The sequence below is a fragment of the Silene latifolia genome, chromosome 10 (genome assembly GCF_048544455.1).
Source record: "Silene latifolia isolate original U9 population chromosome 10, ASM4854445v1, whole genome shotgun sequence".
In the NCBI taxonomy this organism is placed as follows: Eukaryota; Viridiplantae; Streptophyta; class Magnoliopsida; order Caryophyllales; family Caryophyllaceae; genus Silene; species Silene latifolia.
Window position 1 is genome coordinate 9,734,278 of NC_133535.1, and position 19,906 is coordinate 9,754,183.

The window sequence follows — 19,906 nt, forward strand, 5'->3', positions numbered from 1 at the left end:
TCTCCTTCAACTTTTCGCCCTTTTTCAACAAGTATGGATCTCCCTGCCGGTGGGCCGGCTGCCGGCCTGCCGGCAGGGAATTCTCCTCAGCTTAATTCCTTCAAATTTCTATCAAAAAATTTCAACGCGCTACCGGTGGAGGGCACCGGCTGCCGGTCCACCGGCAGGGGGTTGCATCACTTCATTTTCAGCTCGTTTTTCCTCTAATTCTCAACAATAAACTTCCATGTCCTATTCTTGCCCATTTTTTCGAGTTTTCAACTTTCAAACCGACGCCTCGTGTCGGGATCTTGGGCGAGGCTAGGGGTTCCACCCTCGAATTCAACTTCATCAAGAATGTTCAATCCAAACTTCTCAAATTATATCTATATGCATGCTATTTACAAATGGTGGTTCTTGTGGAACACCACCAAACCAATTTGCTTTTAAGAGTTTCAATTTGCTCTCTCCTCGGAGAGGGGTTCCCCGAGATAGAGCACTTCGATGGGACCTTTGTTATCACCGTCATAGTAGCGCTTGATTCTTTGACCATTGACCTTAAACGTTCCTCCTTCTTCACTCCAAAGCTCGAAAGCGCCATAAGGAAATATTTTCATCACTTTAAAGGGTCCCGACCATCTTGATTTGAGCTTACCCGGAAACACCTTGATCTTGGAGTTAAAGGAGAACAAGGTCCCCAACACTTATCTCTTTCTTCATGATTTTCCCATCATGCCATTTTTTCGTTTGGTCCTTGTAAATTTTGGAGCTCTCATAAGCCTCCAATCTCAACTCTTCAAGCTCATTCATTTGGAGAAAACGTACTTCTCCGGCGGCATCAAAGTCAAAATTCATTTCTTTAAGAGCCCACCAAGCTTTGTGCTCCAACTCCACCGACAAATGGCAAGCTTTCCCGTACACAAGCTTATACGGGGTGGTGCCAAGGGGTGTCTTGAAGGCGGTTCTTAATGCCCATAAGACATCCGGGAGCTTTTGGGACCAATCTTTCCGGCTCTTGTTGGTGACTTTCTCTAAAATGGCTTTAATTTGGCGGTTAGAAACCTCCACTTGCCCACTAGTTTGAGGGTGGTAGGCAAGGGCAGTTTTGTGCCGCACTCCATGTGATTCAAGTAGAGCTTTGAAGGTACTCTTGCGAAAATGAGATCCGCCATCACTTATGACTACCCTTGGTGTTCCGAACCTTGGGAAAATTGTGCCTTTGAAAAGCTTCATCACAACCTTGCTATCATTGGTGGGGGCGGCAACCGCTTCGATCCATTTGGATATATAATCCACCGCGACCAAGATGTATTCATTTCCACAAGAGTTGGGAAAGGGTCCCATAAAGTCTATGCCCCAACAATCAAAAAGCTCGATCTCCAATATATTAGTCAAGGGCATTTCACTTCTCTTCCCAATGTTCCCAACCCTTTGGCAAGCATCACAAGATTTAACCAAGTAGTGGATGTCTTTGAACATGGAGGGCCAATAAAACCCACCTTGGAGGATCTTGGCAATTGTTCTAGAGGTGGCCAAGTGTCCCCCATAGGCGGAATTGTGAACCCGGTCAACGATCTCCAAGCCCTCCTCTCTTGAAACACATCTCCGGAACATTCCATCCCCACACTTGCGAAACAAATGTGGGTCATTCCAAAAGTATCTCCTAGCATCATTTCTCAACTTCCGCCTTTCTCTTGGTTCCATTTCATCCGGTAAGAAACCACTTACAATGTAGTTTGCAAGATCCGCAAACCAAGGGGTTTTGGCGGTAACTTCCATGAGTCCATCATCCCGTAACCATTCATTGATGGGTCCACTATTGTCTTGTATCCCATGATCTTCAACGGTCAATCTTGATAGGTGATCGGCTACAACATTTTCCGACCCGGCCTTATCCTTGATTTCTAAATAAAATTCTTTGAGAAGTAGAACCCATATCAAGAGTCGGGGCTTCGCATCTTTCTTTACCATCAATTGTCTCAAGGCGGTGTGATCGGAGTAAACCACCACCTTAGACCCAACAAGGTATTGTCGAAATTTCTCCACGGCATGAACAATTGCCAACATTTCCTTTTCGGTAGTAGCATATCCACATTGTGTTTGATCAAGAGTCTTGCTTGTGTAATAAATTACATGATGCTTCTTATCCACAACTTGCCCAAGAACCGCTCCAACCGCGAAGTCCGAAGCATCACACATTATCTCAAAAGGAAGGCTCCAATCCGGTGCCCGGATTATGGGAGCCGTCACCAATGCGTTCTTCAACCTATGAAAAGCCTCAAGACAAGATTCATCAAACACAAAGGGGGCATCCTTGAGGAGTAATGAGGTCAATGGTTTTGCTATCTTTGAAAAATCTTTGATGAAACGCCTATAGAATCCGGCGTGGCCGAGAAAACTTCTCACTCCCTTAACATTGGAAGGAGGTGACAAGTTCTCTATAACGGCAACCTTAGCACCATCAACCTCAATACCCCTACTAGAGACAATGTGACCGAGTACAACCCCTTCCTCTACCATAAAATGACATTTTTCCCAATTGAGGACGAGGTTGTGCTCCTCACATCTCTTCAACACACTAGTCAAGTTCTCTAGACCATGATCAAATGAGTCTCCATGGACACTAAAGTCGTCCATGAAGACCTCCATGCTTTTCTCTAGAAAGTCCGAAAAGATTGCCATCATGCACCTTTGAAAGGTACTGGGCGCATTACAAAGCCCGAATGGCATCCTACGGTAGGCATAAACTCCTATTGGACAAGTGAAGGTCGTCTTCTCTTGGTCATCCGGGTGGATGGGAATTTGGAAAAACCCGGAATAACCGTCTAAGAAGCAATAGTATGCATGGCCCGCGAGCCTCTCTAGCATTTGGTCAATGAAGGGAATTGGGAAGTGGTCTTTTAGGGTGGCGGCATTGAGCTTGCGGTAGTCAATACATATGCGCCACCCGGTCACGGGTCTAGTAGGTAGGGTGGTGCCATCCTCTTGTTCAACCATTTGTACCCCCCCTTTCTTTGGTACCACGTGGACCGGACTAACCCATTTGCTATCGGTAATTTGGTATATAATACCGGCCTCTAGGAGTTTCAACACTTCATTTTTCACCACCTCGGCCATCTTTGGGTTAATCCGCCTAAGACCGTCAACCTTGGGTTGACTCCCCTCTTCCAAAACTATTCTATGCATGCACAAACTCGGACTTAAGCCCTTGATGTCATCAATGCTATACCCAAGTTCTCCTCTATGAGTTTTCAAGATTTCCAAAAGCTTCTTTTCTTGGGACTCACTTAGGTTAGCATTAACGATCACCGGGTAGGCCTCTCCCTCATCAAGGAAAGCATACTTGAGTGAGGGAGGCAAGGGTTTGAGTTGTACCTTTGGAGGGAGAAAGCCCTCCACTTTCTTCAATAGTTCCTCATCAACTTCATGGTCCTCCTTCATTGCCTCGTCATGCAAGGAGATTTGAAAAACCTCTTCCATTTCCATTTCCTCTCGGGATACTTCGTGCACTACTTCATCAATTACCTCAATCGTGCTCAACCTTTCTACACTTGGACCTTTCATCAAATTTGGAAGGTTAAACTCGACATTGTTGCCCTCAATTTGGAAGGTTAGCCGCCCATTCTTCACATCAATGAGAACTCCCCCGGTAGCCAAGAATGGCCTACCGAGGATGATGGGAGTGTGGCTATCTTCCGGAATATCGAGAACAACAAAATCGGTGGGAATTAAAAGCTTTCCAACCTTGACGGGTACGTCTTCAAGCACCCCCATAGGATGCTTGACGGACCTATCCGCCAATTGGAGAGTCATTGATGTGGGAGCAAGGTTTTGAATTCCGATTTTCTTGGCAACTTTCAAAGGAATAACACTTACACTTGCTCCCAAATCACAAAGAGCTCTAGATATGGGCACACCACCTACTACACAAGGGATTGAAAAGCTCCCCGGGTCACCAAGCTTAGTGGGCATTTTATTAAGGATATGAGCACTACATGCCTCTTCCATAGCCACTATTTCTTGGCCACCCAAGACTCTTTTCTTTGTCAAAATATCCTTTAGAAATTTTGAGTAGGTTGGCATGTTCATTATCACCTCCGTAAAGGGTAGGGTAACCTCAAGTTTCTCAAGCATGTCACAAAACTTGGCATACTTAAGGTTTTCCCTACTCTTTATGGCTCTTGAAGGGTAGGGAATTTTAGGAACAAGTTGGGAATTAGAAGATACCTTGGGAGGAGTCGAATTCCTTGTTACCTTTTTGGATTGTTGCAAAGGCACTTCTTCAATAGCTTCCTCTTCATAAGGGAGGTCTTCAACATACCCATCAACATCCTTGTCCTATTCAATTACCTTTCTAGACCCATCTTCACAAGCCTTCTTCCCTTTCTTGTCTTCTCTAGCATTACCCAATTGTTCAATGGGTGAGCCTTCCTCTCCATCACTCACTTCCAATTCATCCCTCTTGGGATCTTCATCCATTTCTACCACAAGGTCCTTGTAGGGGTCCTCAAGCTCTACACCACTCCTTAGAACTACCGCATGAGCATGGTGGTTATTTGAGGCATCCTTGGAGCTTTGTCCTTGAGCCAACAAACCACCGGGGGGTCGTTGAGGGTGAGCCATAGCATGAGAAGCCATCCTAGATTCCATTTCCCTCATGTCCTTAAGGAAGGTAGCCTTCAAGTTTGCTTGTTCTTGTTGAGTAGCCTTAGCAAAATTAGCTATCTCTTGACTATGTTGAATTTGCATGTTCTTTATCATCTTCAAAAGCTCAACTTGAGAGAGCTCACCTTGAGGTTCTTGGTAAGGTTGGTTGGCTATGGGTAAAGGGAACCCATAGTCATACCGAGCATTGGGACCTTGGTTGTTGTTTTGACCCCCTTGGAAGTTAGCTCTAGGACCATTGTTGTTGAAGTTTGATCCTTGGCCTTGTTCTTGAAACCCTTGACCATATCCTTGCCCAAATCCTTGATTTGCTTGATTCACTTGATTCCCTTGGTAAAATCCTTGGTTACCTTGGTTTCCACCCAAATCTTGGTACCCTTGTTGTTGGTTGCCATAGTTTTGGTTTTGGGGATTAGTTCTTGGGTTGGGGAATATTCCTCTTGGTTGAGCAAAACCGGGTGCATTGTTTGGGGCTTGTTGTTGAAGATGTTGTGGGTTTTGAACATTGGTACTTTTGTAGCTAAAGTTGGGGTGGTTCCTCAAACCGGGGTGGTAGAAATTGGTATTTGGATTGTAGACATTTGGGTTGTTGTAAGGTGGTCTTGTGGGTCTTAAATTGTTGTTAAAGCCTTGAAAAGCGTTAACTTCTTGAACATTCTCGTCATAGACCCCATTGTAATTGTTCCCACACAAATCATAAGTATGACCACTTCCTCCACAAAGTTCACAACTCGTGACTTGAGCCACTTCTTCCATGGGTGCCCCATATGAGGTTGCGGCTTGATTCACTTGATTTCTTGAAAACTTCTCAAATTGTTTTGTGAGCAAGTCAAGCTTGGCATTTGTCTCGGAGTTGGAGGCATTCTCCTTAGGAAATTTCCCGTTCCTTCGTAGCATGTTCCCTCTAGAACCATAGTTTGCCTCCGAATCTACCATTTTCTTGATCAATGTTGTGCCCTCTTCATCACTCAAGTGGTCAAAACCTCCCCCCGCGGAGGCATTTACCATCTCCTTAGTTCTTGGAAGCAAAGTTTGGAAAAATGTTTGAGTGATGTACCATTCCGGTATCCCATGGTGTGGGCAACTCGCTATCAAGTCTTGATAACGGTCCCAAGCTTCACCCAAAGATTCTCCATCCTCTTGTTGAAACGTATGGATCTCATTACGAAGCATCACGGTCTTTGAGGAAGGGTAATACTTGGCCATGAATGCTTTGGCCAAAGCATCCCAAGTAGTGAAAGTATCCGGTGGGTGAATGTTTAACCATCGGTCCGCTTTGCCCGTCAATGAAAATGGAAACAACATCATTCTCAAGGTGTCTTCGGACACCCCATTCTTCTTCATCATTGAAACTTTCCTCTTAAATTTCCAGAGATGAGCATGGGCATCCTCTTCAATATGCCCCCCGAACAAGTCCTTCTCGATTAACCCGACTTGGGCGGGATGCATTTCAAAGTTATTTGGGGCCAAGGTGCCAAAATTGATAGGGTTACATGAATCATTATGGTTAGGCCGGTTGTGATCTCTAAGAGCCATTTGTGGTGGTGGGTTTGGTTCTTGATGTGGTGGTGTTTGAGGTGGGCTATTATAATTAAGGAAGTTATGAAAGGGGTTCTCTACTAAAGTCTCAATTGTGATGTTTGGTTGAGTCGTAGTTGTTGTATCAAAATTTTGTGGGATGTGTGAGTTTGGTTGGTCAATGTTTGCTTGTGTGGAATTATTCCTCACTCTTTCAAGAGTCCTAGTCCTCAAGGTTCTAAAAAGCCTTTCGGGGTCGGAGTTGAATAGAAGAGCTTGGTGATTCCTTCTAGGCATACACTTGGCAAATCGTAAGTCTCCTAGTGTTTTTACACACTAGGGAAAGGCAAAAATCACACACACTCTACAAACAACAATCAACTACTAAAGCAAACTAACAATTAAGACAAGATTAAAGCAAAGACTCTAAATAAAACTAAGCATAACCTAACGCCATCCCCGGCAACGGCGCCATTTGATAGTAGGAAATTTGTCGTCTACTCCCTATATCAAAACTATTTGTAAAACCCGAAAAAGCGTAGTATTTGGTCGGGGTCGAACACAAGGACGGCGGGGGTTGCTACTAAATTCGATTAAGAGTCAAGTTTAATCAATACTAAAAGAAGAGGTTTTGGTTCTAAATACTAGCGCAATTGAACAAACAAGTTGATGAAAATGAATACGATTAATTTAAAAGCTAGGGCTTTCGGGGTCATCTAAATGGTTCAAGGGCAAACATGATAAATCTAGGGGTCGATGGTGAGAGTTTATCCCAAGATATAAATTCAAAGTCTTTATTATCTTAAAGGTGGCAACTAATTCTCATTAAGTATGACACTTCTCTTAAACATACAACAAGACCCCCACAAACTTTCATTCAATGGGAGAATTAAGCAATAATGAAAGAAAGGCAAAAGCTTTCACTTGAGCGATTCAACAAACACCTTGTGTGCATGAACAAGAAGGATAAACAATTCACCAAAGACCAAAATATTCAAACAATCATGCCCATGAATTCCATAAAGACTCCCCCTAAACCCTAGAAGGTATCTACTCACTCATATTAAGGGAAATTATGCTAAATAGAGAAGGGAAGCAAATAACACAAAGAAGAGACATGATGATTGTTATGGCAATAATAAAAGACAAGGAAAATGTAAACAAATGATAAACAAGTAAAGGAAAGGAGAGGAATTATACCAACACAAGGAAAGATGAATGCTTGATTAAATAATAAGAAGGAAAACCCTTCAAAATCCCAAATACAATCTTCAAAACCAAGTGTAAACAATTGATACTTACTAATGCTTACTAATTTCACTAAGTAATTGCTAATTATTAAGGAAAGATTAAGGCTTGATTAAGGAAAGATTAAGGCAAAATGTGGAAAGTTTTCAGATCTAGGGTTGTGTGCAAAAAGGGTTTTAGGGGGGGGGGGGGGGGGGTATTTATAGGCTATCATTGGATTAAGGGAAGAAAAGAGAAAAAGCCCATCTTGCGTGCTGCGTAGTCCTGTGCCGGCGGGCCGGCTGCCGGCACCCTCTGCCGGCAGCGCGTTCTTCCAAAACTGAGGAAAAACAGGTGTTGCGTAATTCCCTGCCGGTTGCCGGCCTGCCGGCAGAGAATTCTTCTTCTTGAAATTTCCTTCAGTTTCTTCATAGGAGCTACCCTCTGCCGGTTGCCCGGCTGCCGGCTGTCTGTGCCGGCAGCGCGTTCTCAAATTTCTTGCCCAAAAACTTCTTTAAAAATTTCCTAAGTATGGGTTTGTGTTCCCTGCCGGTGGGCCGGTTGCCGGCCTGCCGGCAGAGAACATCTTCTCAGCTGGTTTCCTCCTTTTTCTCCTCATAGCCACATCCCCTGCCGGTGGGCCGGCTGCCGGCCTGCCGGCAGAGGATTGTCCTCAGCTCCTTCATCTCCCCTTTCTTCATGTAAAGGCATTAGAATGCCTTTCTTGCCCCAATTCTTCCATACTCGACTCGGTTCCTACAAAAGGATGCACAAAATAACAAGTACGGGGATCGGGCACAAAATGCAAGGAAAGGCACATGAAACCGACTCGATATGAGCAGGAATGCATAGAAGAAAGAGGGAAATAAGGTGTAAATAATGCCCGGGCCAACTTGTAATAATCTATGATTATGATGTAATAATACTCTAATAAGGCTATGTTCTTTTGCACTTAATTTTGCTGAACTGAACATATAGAAGCTGAGCTTAACTTTCTCTGAATTGAATTAATAGGGGTTGAATTGAACATATAACTTAACTTATAGAAAATAGGTATAAATTGAGCCGTTCGGTAGAGTCTTTTACAGAACACTAAAACTTGGGAGAGACAGTCTCTCCCTAAGTTATTGAGAGACCAATTTTTCGTACCATTTATTTGTTTTTCGTAACCTTTTCATTGTTGATCGTGAGTCGTGACATAGTAATTTCGTACCTATTTACTTAATAAATGTACCCATTTTATCTTAAATCATGATTTGTACCTATTTTATTAACTTTAGTACCATTTTTTCTTAAAAGTATAAAATAGTCTCTCAATAAGCTTATTGAGAGACCGTCTCTCGGGAGACTTACTCTTTACCGAATAATTTAGATAAAGATAAAAACTATAACTAAATAAATTTCAAAGTGTGCAACATTTGAGTAGAACGGCGGTTATTACTAACCCCTCTTCTAACTCTTATAGTCATATGAAATTCCATCTGGAATTGCAAGACGTCTAGGTAAATATCAAAGAATGCATTTGTGTATTAGTTATTTGGTTTTTAACTTTTTTTGCATGGTATGTTTTCTAAATTTAAATTTACATTCATATACTGAAAATGGAATAATTAGCAATAAATATTTTATAGTAGTTTCTATTTTTTGTATTGTATCCTATCTAAAAAGGCTCCGCGCTAAAAAACGTGAACCCAAAAGACCGTACTCTTTACACCTAACCTTTTATAAGATTCCATTTGCTGGATTGCTTTTAGGTGTAAGGAGGACGGTCCTCCCGGAGGACACAAGAATTGTTCTTAAATCATTGACTTATACTCCTATTGTTTTGATTTCTTTTAAGCACACAGCCTATTTTATGTTCTTGTATTCGCAAAGTATTGATTTTTTTGGTGCTAATTTGCAAAGTATTGATGATAGACATACTATATGATAACACGAAGTAAAAAATCATTGTATTGCCTAATGGTAATTATTTCTATGCATATTGTTTATTTTACTCGTACTTATTTAAATAATATATAATTTCGTAATTTATGAAATTTGGACTCTGATTAATTAGAGTGCAATTTCTGATATGTTAAAATTGTGTACTTTAGTACTCCCTCTGTCCCGGTCATTTGTTGTCCTTTTCCATTTTTTGGTGTCTCAGTCATTTCTATTTTAAGAATGAACTTGATGAAATAATTTGATCATTCTCATTCAATTTGTTCCAGTTGTCATTTAGTTATTGGTCATCTCATCTTTCCTTGTCTTTGTGCCAAAATCAAAGGACAATAATTGACCGGAACGGAGGGAGTAATTGGTTTGCAGCCAAACTCACGGATATTGAAAATTCGATATTATAGCTCTACGTAAACTCACTTTCATTATTAGTACTCCTTGCATCCCATTTTTATTGTCCTATTTTCTCCAAAAATTATCCGATTTTCATTAGTCAATGCTTATACACCAGTTCTCTCGGTAGTGTTTATGTGAGACCATTCATATGATAAGAGTAGTTATCTTATCAATTTATTCACTATGCATATCAAGATCACGTTTTTACCAAATCATACTTCACAAACAATATTATATAATAAGATAAAAAGTATTTTTTGTTTCCGAAATCATACGTACAGAACAACAACAGCATAGTGTAATAAGAAAAAAAATCCCCTAAAAAAATTAAGTCAACCAAAAGATGCATATACATAAACAAAAGATTTATAAGTACCAACCTTGTCATATACGAAGTAGGTTTAATTGGCGCAGTCTTAAACAATATAGTCCTGTATAAAGAGCACAAACTTCATTAGACATATACTTTCATCCTTTAATCATTATAAAAGAAAAACGTCAAAAAAAAAAGCACGGTAAAACAAAGGGCATAACTCAAACAATTGGTCTCCCTTGTGACGGGTTACCATTTGTGGCGGATATTTTGTGAGATAAAATGGTAACAAAATGGGTTAGTGGAGAAAGGGGACCACATAAATAGTGTTGCAGAGAGAGAAAAAGTGGGTACTTTGTGAGGTAAAATGGTATCCGTCACTCAAGAGTGACGGATAGGTGCCGTCACAAACAAGAATTTGTGTAACTCAAAATAACGATAATGATAAATATACTCCATTAATTAATATCACAGGCTGCATAATACGTAAAACTTGGGGATGATAAGAGGCATAGGGGGTAAGGGGGAGGGGAGCATATATATATATATATATAATAGTATAGGTGAAGTATTTAAGCCATTATCGACTTCTAATGCTCCTCTATCTTGGGTCTTACGGAGTATTAGCCTTTTAGGTTCTATCCAATTCTAGTATTTAACAATTTGTATCTCATATCAAATTCACATAATAATATTTATCTATTTAATTAATAATATTAGTCATTCTTAAAAATTGGACTCTTTGTAATGCCTCGAAAAAAGCTTCTTTTATTAATATAGATAGATAAATATTGATTTATTTACTTTGAATTGATTACGTAATATTCCGTACTCTTCTAAGACACTAATGTCTCGATTATTTGTTTCCTTTTTTATTCTTTTTAAGGAGTATTTTAATTAATGTAAATAAAAGATTGAGACGAAGGGAGTAGCCGAGTAGTTATCTAGAAACGATTCGGACTCGGCTTTTATACGTTACATTCACTTAATAATGAATAGATTAATCAACATTATTGAAATTAAAACAAAAGATGAATAGTCCGAAAGACAAAACACCCAAAACGTCTAACGATCACTCGCTACACAAGGGTAGCTACATCTACATTAACCTTCCATTTATTGGGGAGCTCATTTCGTTGGCAGTAGCCCTCTGTGCAACCAATCAATTCATTCGGTAAATTTGCATTACCGAATGAGCATTTCGACATTTCACTATACCAATCAATGACTATCCCAGGCCTGAGTAGTAGTAGGCGAAGACAATAGTGATCAAGTGAGGGACCAAGCAAAACAATGAATGCAGCACAAAAATCTTGTTCTACTGCTACCTCTAGAATCTATTTATTAGATATTAATATAGGAAGCTTTTTTCGAGCGATTCTAGAGTCTCCAACCTTCGCAAAATACGTTAATAAAATAGATATGCTAAATAACTAAAATAACTATTAAAAAAATAACTGATAAAGTTTGCAATTATTGTATTAGATGGAAAAGACAAGTTTTTAATTTTGTGATATAGTTTTACGGTTAGACATATTAGACACAAATTGCACAACATCTATTGGAGTAGAATACAAATTAATCTCTTGGTATATATAAACACTACCTGCGTAAATTCTAATCACAAATACTAATCTATGATATAGGAGTACTCCCTTTCCCGATATTAGCTTCTTATAATTATTATTGTTAATTGTTATTGTTCCGGGTGTAATTCCGGAGCAGTGATTAGTTACCACCCGTGGCTTGTAGAATAATGTCTTGAGCTGAATCCTTCTTGCTCCTATCGTCCCACTCGGCCTCTCCTGCAACAATGAACGAACTGAGGGCTTGGCTGTGTGCCAAGCGTACTCACTCCGACGCTCAAGTCAGTAAACTTAAAGGATTAAGCTGTATTACTTGGCTAGATGCGTATTGTAGAGAGATAAGGGAGATATTACCAGATGAATAGTGTATTTAGGTTATAATTGTGAGATCCCCTCCTCAATGAAGGTTGAGGAGTATTTATAGACTTTCACCTTTTGTCACGTAGTGGCCAAGTGGCCAAGTGGCTAACAGTGGAAAGATCGATCTACCCCTCGGCCGAGGGACCTATGGCAGGCCGGCGGACAATGTTGACTCGCCGCCGAGGGTCTTGGATATGAGTACGCGGATGTGTGTCCCGGTTGGCGGGTTGTCACGCCGAGACCCGTGTGGCGGTAGCCGATGGGATGCGTCGGCTAGGCTATCTAAGTCGTTGACTTGTCAGGATATCTTTGACCTTGCTCAGTGTGTTGACTTGGTCAGCGGTGCAGAATATGCCCCATCAATTTGCCCCCAGCGTAGTCTATGCCGTGGTATGGGCTCCGATGTACGTTGAGCATGTATTCTGCACAAGTAATTTTTAGAAATTTTCTGCATCGGCTTCTTATTGTGCATCGGCGTGGCTCTTGCTAGGCCGTGCCGTATACCATATCCTAGGCCGTGCCGTATACCATATCCCCCCTCCACATGGATGCGTAAAGGGCACTCGATGTGGAAAAGAATGTGACGCTGGCCGTGACCAAGGCTGAGAGTGCCGGTTGATTTTGATTGCCCCCGGCCGGTGCTTCCTAGCTTGGTTGATCAGGTGGCCGGCGGAGACCAGATACCTAGGAATTTGTTGAGGAAAATGAATAGTTGAAGGGATGTGAACGGGCGTGTTGAAGACGCTTGGTCACTGTTGCATTGATTGACGTTTAACTGTTGCGACGATTGACATTCCGCGGTTGCATGCTCGACACGTGTTTGCTCGTTGATTGGCTGTTGCTTCATGGGCTGTGCTTTGATTGGCCCTTTATTATGGGCTTTTTCCCTATAAATAGGGCAGTTTTTTCGTGATTTTGGTCACTAATTTCATTTTCTCAAATTTTCTTCAAAATTTTCGTCTTGCTAAACTGAAGGGCTTCTTTTTTCTTCCAATCTTCAGAGTTTTTGATCCGGCTAGCACTTTTTCCTTTGAAGGTAAACAAACGAATTTTTCTTTTCTTTGCTAGTAATTTGTTGTGAACATGTCTCCTGCCGATGCTGGACCTAGTGGGCCTGTGTCGGAGGGTCCTAGGTCTCCTTCTCCAGAGGTTGATCCTCAGATTCTGGAGGAATGGGAGGATGAAGATTCTTGTGGTGATTTTGGTGATGATTTTGGTGAGGAGGAGGAAAGGCCTCGTCCTAATGAGAGGCAGTACGTCATGGATCACGGTGATGCCTGTAAGGTTCGCCTTGACCGTGTTTGGTCCCATAAGCTTGCCAGTTGTTCTGGTGAGAAACTTTTCGAGGGCCATTTTTTCTTCGGTAGTGGATACGAAATTGTCATCCCTGGGGAGGGTCAGTCCGTCTGTTGTCCTCCGCCAGGCCACACCGGTGTGTACATGCGGCATTTGGAGTATGGTCTCCGGTTTCCTCTGAATGGGTATGTTATGGCCATAATTAAGGCTATGAACGTTGCCGTTGCCCAACTGCACCCGTTGGCCATGAGAACCATAATCGGTTTCGTCTGGCTTTGTCTCTTCAAGGGAGAGGCTCCGACGGTGAATTTATTCCGTCGACTTCATTATCTGAAACCATCAATCTCTGGCCGTGTCGGATGGTACAGCGTGCAAACGGAGCAAGGTTACGTCTCTGTTGACAAGCTCTCTTCTTGCAAGGACCGGGGGGTCGGTGGGTGTACGTTAAGGTACCGGACGACTATCCGCTGCCCCGCTCCTTCCAGCACCAGGTTAATTTGCGATGTGAGACTAGGGCGGAGCATGACAGATGGGTCACCCGGAAACATCTGAAAATGGATGCCAGCAGGGTCCATCTAAAGGAGGATGAGAGGTTGGCGATGAGGCTCTTCGAGGTGGACAAGAGTGGGGTGCCGAAAAGATGGATTCCCCCGACGCAGATCATTCTTCAGGATGAGCCACTTTGCTACGTCGGCCTCATACCGGCCCTGGCGCAGGGTGAGTGGGGTCGGTGTGAGGCCCGTCACCGCTCTCAATGCTCCTGTTTTCTCGGACTTCGATTTATTTCCTCTTCTTGATTCTTTGTTTCTTTTGCAGACCACTTCGGACCGGACCTATCTGAGGATCTTCTTCGGAGAATGGGGCTGCATAAAGACAAAACCGTTGCTAACTTGCATCCCAAGGCTCTGGCCCATGATCGCAGGACGTCGCCGAATGACCTCATGGAACAGCAATGGTGAAGGGCCCGAGCAAGGAGGAGGCGCAGGCCCGGGTGATTAGCGGCGTAGTGCGTCGGACGCGGAAAACGGCGTCGAAACCGGTTTCAACTCCCGTCCTCTCCCCTAAGAAGGTGGAGATTGTTGATATTCCCGATGAGGGGGACTCGATGCGAGGGATCTCCCCTTATCTCGTAGGAGGAAAAGGACGGCCTCGCTGGGCAAGGAAGCGCCTTCTCCGCCAAGAAGGCCGGACATGGTATCCGTCTATCCTGTGGCTTAAACTTAGCCGTGCCATTAGGTGTTCCTGATAAGTCAGTTGATACTGATGCTTTAATTGAATTTTTGCAGATCAGCCGCAGTCGGCCATCGCTCACGTTGGGCGGCAGGCGGTGGGCTTCTCTGCGCAGGCTCGCGATCAGGGCGCCACCGTCAATTCTTCATCCCAGAAGGTTTCCTTCTCCCAGCCGCAGGCTGGTGGCCAAAGTACCACCGCCGTTCCTCCCCCCGGAAGGCTTCCGTCTCCCGACTTATAGAGGAAGGCACAAAGGCGATTAGGAGGCGGGCGAGGTGGAACGTGGCTACCGGGGCTCGCCTCGAGGAGCGGGAGAGGGTCATTGCTCGAGCTGTTTCCGAGTGTAATGCCACTAAGCGGTGGTGCGTCGGCGGCCGAGTCTCCATAATGAGCAGAAGCTCAGGGGAGATGCTGAGAAGGCGCTCTTGGCTGAGCGAAAGCTCCGGGAGGACGCCGAAAAGGAGGTCCTTGCTGAGAGAGCTAAGGCCGAGGCTGCGGCGACCGAAGCTGCGAAGCTGCTGGAGGAATGTAGCCTTGCTCAGAAGCGTGCTGACCTCTGTCTCCAGCAGAGGGATCAATACAGGGGCATGTTTAAGGCCCAGGCTGAGCTGATTCGTGGCAAAGAGGCCATCATCAAGCAAAAGGAGGCGGACGTCGATATGCTCCAAACCGTCATGCTCCCCAAACTGTGCGCCGAGTTCCGGGACTTGGCCGAAGATGCTTTGCCAGGGAAGTTATCGGGAGCTTTTCCCTCTTGATGGCTCCTTCCCGTGGGACAGGTTCGACGTGCTGCTTGATGACAGAGTCGAGGCTAAGGAGAAAGCCGCGGTGGAGGCGGCCAAAGAGGCGGCGAAGGCGAAGATGGAGGGGGAGGCGGCCGCGGAGAAAGCGGCTCTTGCTGAGAGGGCTAGAGTGGCTAAGGAAGAGGCCGAAAGGATGAGGGCAGCTGAGGATGCCGAGGCCAAGGCTGAGGCTGCTAGAGAAGCTGCTGGGTTGCCTACTGGGGAAGATGCGGCCGCCGATACTGATGGCAGGCAGCAGCAGGCCTAAGAGAGCAAGTTTACAAAGGACTGTTTGACTCCTCCTCACTAACATGTCTTTGCTTGATGAGAACAAGTTTACAAATGATCGATCGTTTCAAATGTTCGTGGCCAATTACTCAGCTCTTCCTTCCCGCTATCTCTTGGTATAACTGTAGCTTTTGCTTTTTGTACAACTTTTAGTAGGTTGTGTCTCGGATTATCCCCGCGGGGACGGCCGTCGTCTGTATTCTTCTCACTTGTAAATCTTGTAACTTATCTTCTAATAACAATTCGTTTCTTTCGCCTACGGCCTGGGCGTGGTCTTTATCTCATCTCTATCAGAGTTGTCTTCCTGTATTCTTAATTGAGCGCCCTTCTTGTTTTCGCCTCGGCTTGGCCGGGGCCGTTTTTGAGTGCGTATCTCAACTGTGTTTCAACGCTTCCAAGACACTTTGAATGTTTTTGCGAGTGTAACGTGCGATGGCTCTTGTTGGATTGACCGGGGAAGCCGGCGTTGGTTCTTAATAGCGTGTTACGTGGCGTCTACCACTTGGAGTGACTGCGACGGCGTCTACCTCTTGGGGTGACTGCCGTGGCGTCTACTACTTGGGGTGACTGCGACGGCGCTGTAGTTCTTCATAACGACTGCCGCTCTTGTCGGTATGACAGTGTGAGCCGGCGTCTGTTTCTTGATAGCGTGTTACGTGGCGTCTACCACTTGGAGTGACTGCGACGGAGTCTACCTCTTGGGGTGACTAGTGGCGTCTACTACTTGGGGTGATGCGACGGGCGTTGTATTTCTTCGCAACGACTGCCGCTCTTGTCGGTGTGACAGTGTGAGCCGGCGTTCGTTTCTTGATAGCGTGTTACGTGGCGTCTACCACTTGGAGTGATCTGCGACGGAGTCTACCTCTTGGGGTGATAGCCGTGGCGTCTACTACTTGGGGTGCTGCGACGGGCTGTATTTCTTCGCAACGATGCCGCTCTTGTCGGTATGACGGTGTGAGCGGCGTCTGTTTCTTGATAGCGTGTTACGTGGCGTCTACCACTTGGAGTGATCTGCGACGGAGTCTACCTCTTGGGGTGATCTGCCGTGGCGTCTACTACTTGGGGTGACTAACGGCAGCCAGTATTTCTTCACCAACGATTGCCGCTCTTGTCGGTATGACAAATGTGAGCCGGCGTCGTTTCTTGATAGCGTGTTACGTGGCGTCTACCACTTGGAGTATGCGACGGAGTCTACCTCTTGGGGTGGCTGCCGTGGCGTCTACTACTTGGGGTGATCTAACGGCGTGTATTTCTTCGCAACGACCGCCGCTCTTGTCGGTATGACAGTGTGAGCCGGCGTCTGTTTCTTGATAGCGTGTTACGTGGCGTCTACCACTTGGAGTGACTGCGACGGAGTCTACCTCTTGGGGTGACTGCCGTGGCGTCTACTACTTGGGGTGACTGCGACGGCGCTGTATTTCTTCGCAACGACTGCCGCTCTTGTCGGTATGACAGTGTGAGCCGGCGTCTGTTTCTTGATGGATAACTGATGGGAAAATTTCGCTTTGATCGAAGGCTTGATGGTTTCTCATCAGGTGAAAACATGCGTTGGGGTGTCCACAGATATTTTGGACACCTCCGCGGCTACATAAATTCTTACGAGATTACCGATGCCCTATCGGCTTATTACAGGCACACTTCCTCAGTCAGCCCCTAGTTGTATCCATTTGGTCGCCCTCCTGCTGCAAGGACGGACTCTTCCCTTTTTCGGACTTTCTCGCCTCTTTGAGGGACTGCATGTTGCATCCTCGGGCAGCTATCTGGACGTTGATCACCTCATCCTTCTCGTCTTTGGAGACGAGCTTATGCGCTTCCCCCCGGTCCGAGACGTACATCAGTGTTAGGGCCCGGATGGACATCACTGCGTCGGCCTCGCTTAGGGTGACCCGGCCTATGAGGACGTTGTATGCGGACGAGCCGTCGATGACCACAAACTCGGCTAGGACGTTCTTGGCTGACGTCTTTTCGCCGAATCTCACCGGGAGCCTAATTGACCCCAGTGGTACCAGGCCGGCCCCAGAAAAGCTGTATAGCGGGTTGGTGCAGGGGCTTAAGTCTTTGATCTTCAGGCCGAGGCCGAGGAAGCATTCTCTAAACATGATGTTCGTGTATGCGCCTGTGTCAATCAGGCACCTCTTGACCAGGTGGTTGGATATGTCTAAATTGACTACGAGCGGGTCGCTGTGAGGGGCGATGACCCCTTCGTAGTCCTTTCTTCCAATAGTCATGTCGGGGATGCTTGCGGGGGATCCCCGAGTTGGGCACAAAGTTGATGGCCTGATATAGCTCGTTTAGGTGTCGTTTGTGCCCATGAGCGGACCCTCCGTTCTCGTTGCCCCCGATGACAACGTGAATCACTCCTATCCGTTCGAAAACGGACTTTTTATCTGAACTGCCGGCGTCAGTCTTTTGGCCTTTTGCGACGTACTTGCCGAGGCTTCCCTTCCGGATCAGTTCCTCTATGGCATTCTTCAGATGGCGGCAGTCGTTGGTTAAATGGCCGGTGTGGCCGTGGTACTCACAGTACTGGCTCGTGTCACCGTCACTTTTTGGCTTGGGGGGTCTCTCCCACTTCGGCCCTCGTTTTGCTCGGGCGAAGACCTCGGCGGGCGATACGACGAGGGGGTTTTTCACTATACCGCCTCGGTGGTACGTTCTGAATTCCACCCGGCGCCCACCGAGTCTTGCCTCCGGTCGGATCTGTCCGACCGTGATCTATTATTCTCACGGCGTTTTCCATCGGACCGCGAACCGTTGTTGTCGCGGCGTTCTTCGTCCTGGCCGTCTGCCCGTGACTCCTCTTTTCGAGTGCTCGGCTTCGGCGGGATCTACCCGGTCTTGTGATAGTCTTCTACCTTGATGGCCTGGTCGGCCAGCTTCCTGGCGGCGTCCCAGCCTAGGCCTCCGCTCTTGATGAGCTCGTTTTTTAAGGCTCCCCTCGGGAGGCCCTTCATCAGCGCGAAGGCCGCCAGCTCGGGATTAATTTCTCGAATCTGCTGGACCTTTCCATCAAACCTCTTTACGTAGCTTCGGAGAGACTCGCCCCCCTCCTGTCTGATAGTTAGGAGGTCGGAGGTCTCTACGGCCCTTCTCTTATTGCGAGTCTTTGGGTTAGGAAAGCGCCCTTCGGTCGGCGTAGTAGTACACCGAGCCATCGGAAGCCCTTTGTACCAGCTCTGAGCCATCCCATGCAGAGTTGTTGGGAAAATTCGGCACCAGACCTCGTCGGGCTGCTCCCATACCGACATGTAAGACTCGAAAGCCTCAGCGTGGTCGGCTGGATCGCTATCCCCCTTGTATGATAGGGGTGGCGCTTTTAGCTTGTTTGGCACCGGACTTCTAGGACGTAGGCGTTGAGGGGTTGCGACCCACGTGTTGAATGACACGTGGCGATCGGCTCCTCGCATCCCTATCCTGGCTTCTCCCCTCGTAGCGGGAGGGGCTCCTTCTTTGACTATGACTCCTTCTCCAACTCTGCTGAGTCGGACTCCTCTGGCTCCTTTGGGGTATGCCTCGTTCGTGTGGCGGGGACGCTGTCCTTCCGCGAGTGCGGGAAGGACTTAGGTCTACCGCGCCCACTTTGGGCTCCCCTGCGTCTTGACCGGGTCAACTTCTCCTAGTGCTCCGTTCGATTTCTCGGAGTCACGTTTTGGGCCCTGTTATCCTGGACGGTTTCCGCCGCTCTTGTCGGTGTGACAGTGTGAGCGGGCGTGTTGCTGATTAGGTCCAGGAGCATCTTTAGCTTTTCTACGTCAACCACATGCCCCATGACGGTGACCTGGTTGGTTGGCACCGGCGCGTCGGGTATTATTGGCATCCCGAACTCCGGTTGGATTACTCCGCCGGTGGAGGGCTGCATGACTCCGGAGTTGTTGAAAGCGTCATCTTGGTAGAACGCGGTTTCGTCGGTCACACGATCGCGTCTTCTTTGTTTCGACATTTTCTCGGCTTTTTGGGTGGGTTTCTATTTTGAGTTTTGTTTTTGTTTGGGAATGAATGTGACTAGCTTCTAGTGTCTTTCCCCACAGACGGCGCCAATTGTTCCGGGTGTAATTCCGGAGCAGTGATTAGTTACCACCCGTGGCTTGTAGAATAATGTCTTGAGCTGAAGCCTTCTTGCTCCTATCGTCCCACTCGGCCTCTCCCGCAACAATGAACGAATCGAGGGCTTGGGCGTGTGCCAAGCGTACTCACTCCGACGCTCAAGTCAGTAAACTTAAAGGATTAAGCTGTATTACTTGGCTAGATGCGTATTGTAGAGAGATAAGGGAGATATTACCAGATGAATAGTGTATTTAGGTTATAATTGTGAGATCCCCTCCTCA

The 19,906-nt window shown here is 45.9% G+C and overlaps 1 long non-coding RNA gene and 1 other non-coding gene across 2 annotated transcripts; one reads left to right on the forward strand and one right to left on the reverse strand.

Moving 5' to 3' along the window:
- The first annotated feature begins 5,710 nt into the window (after positions 1-5,710).
- On the forward strand, positions 5,711-5,817 carry LOC141609565 (small nucleolar RNA R71). Its single transcript, XR_012527487.1, has one exon. It is a non-coding gene; the product is annotated as a small nucleolar RNA R71 (small nucleolar RNA).
- Positions 5,818-7,356: 1,539 nt separating this feature from the next.
- On the reverse strand, positions 7,357-10,637 carry LOC141605012 (uncharacterized). The gene is made up of 2 exons (XR_012526263.1): positions 10,394-10,637; positions 7,357-10,157 (listed from the first exon to the last, which is right to left on the reverse strand). It is a non-coding gene; the product is annotated as an uncharacterized LOC141605012 (long non-coding RNA).
- Positions 10,638-19,906: the final 9,269 nt, after the last annotated feature.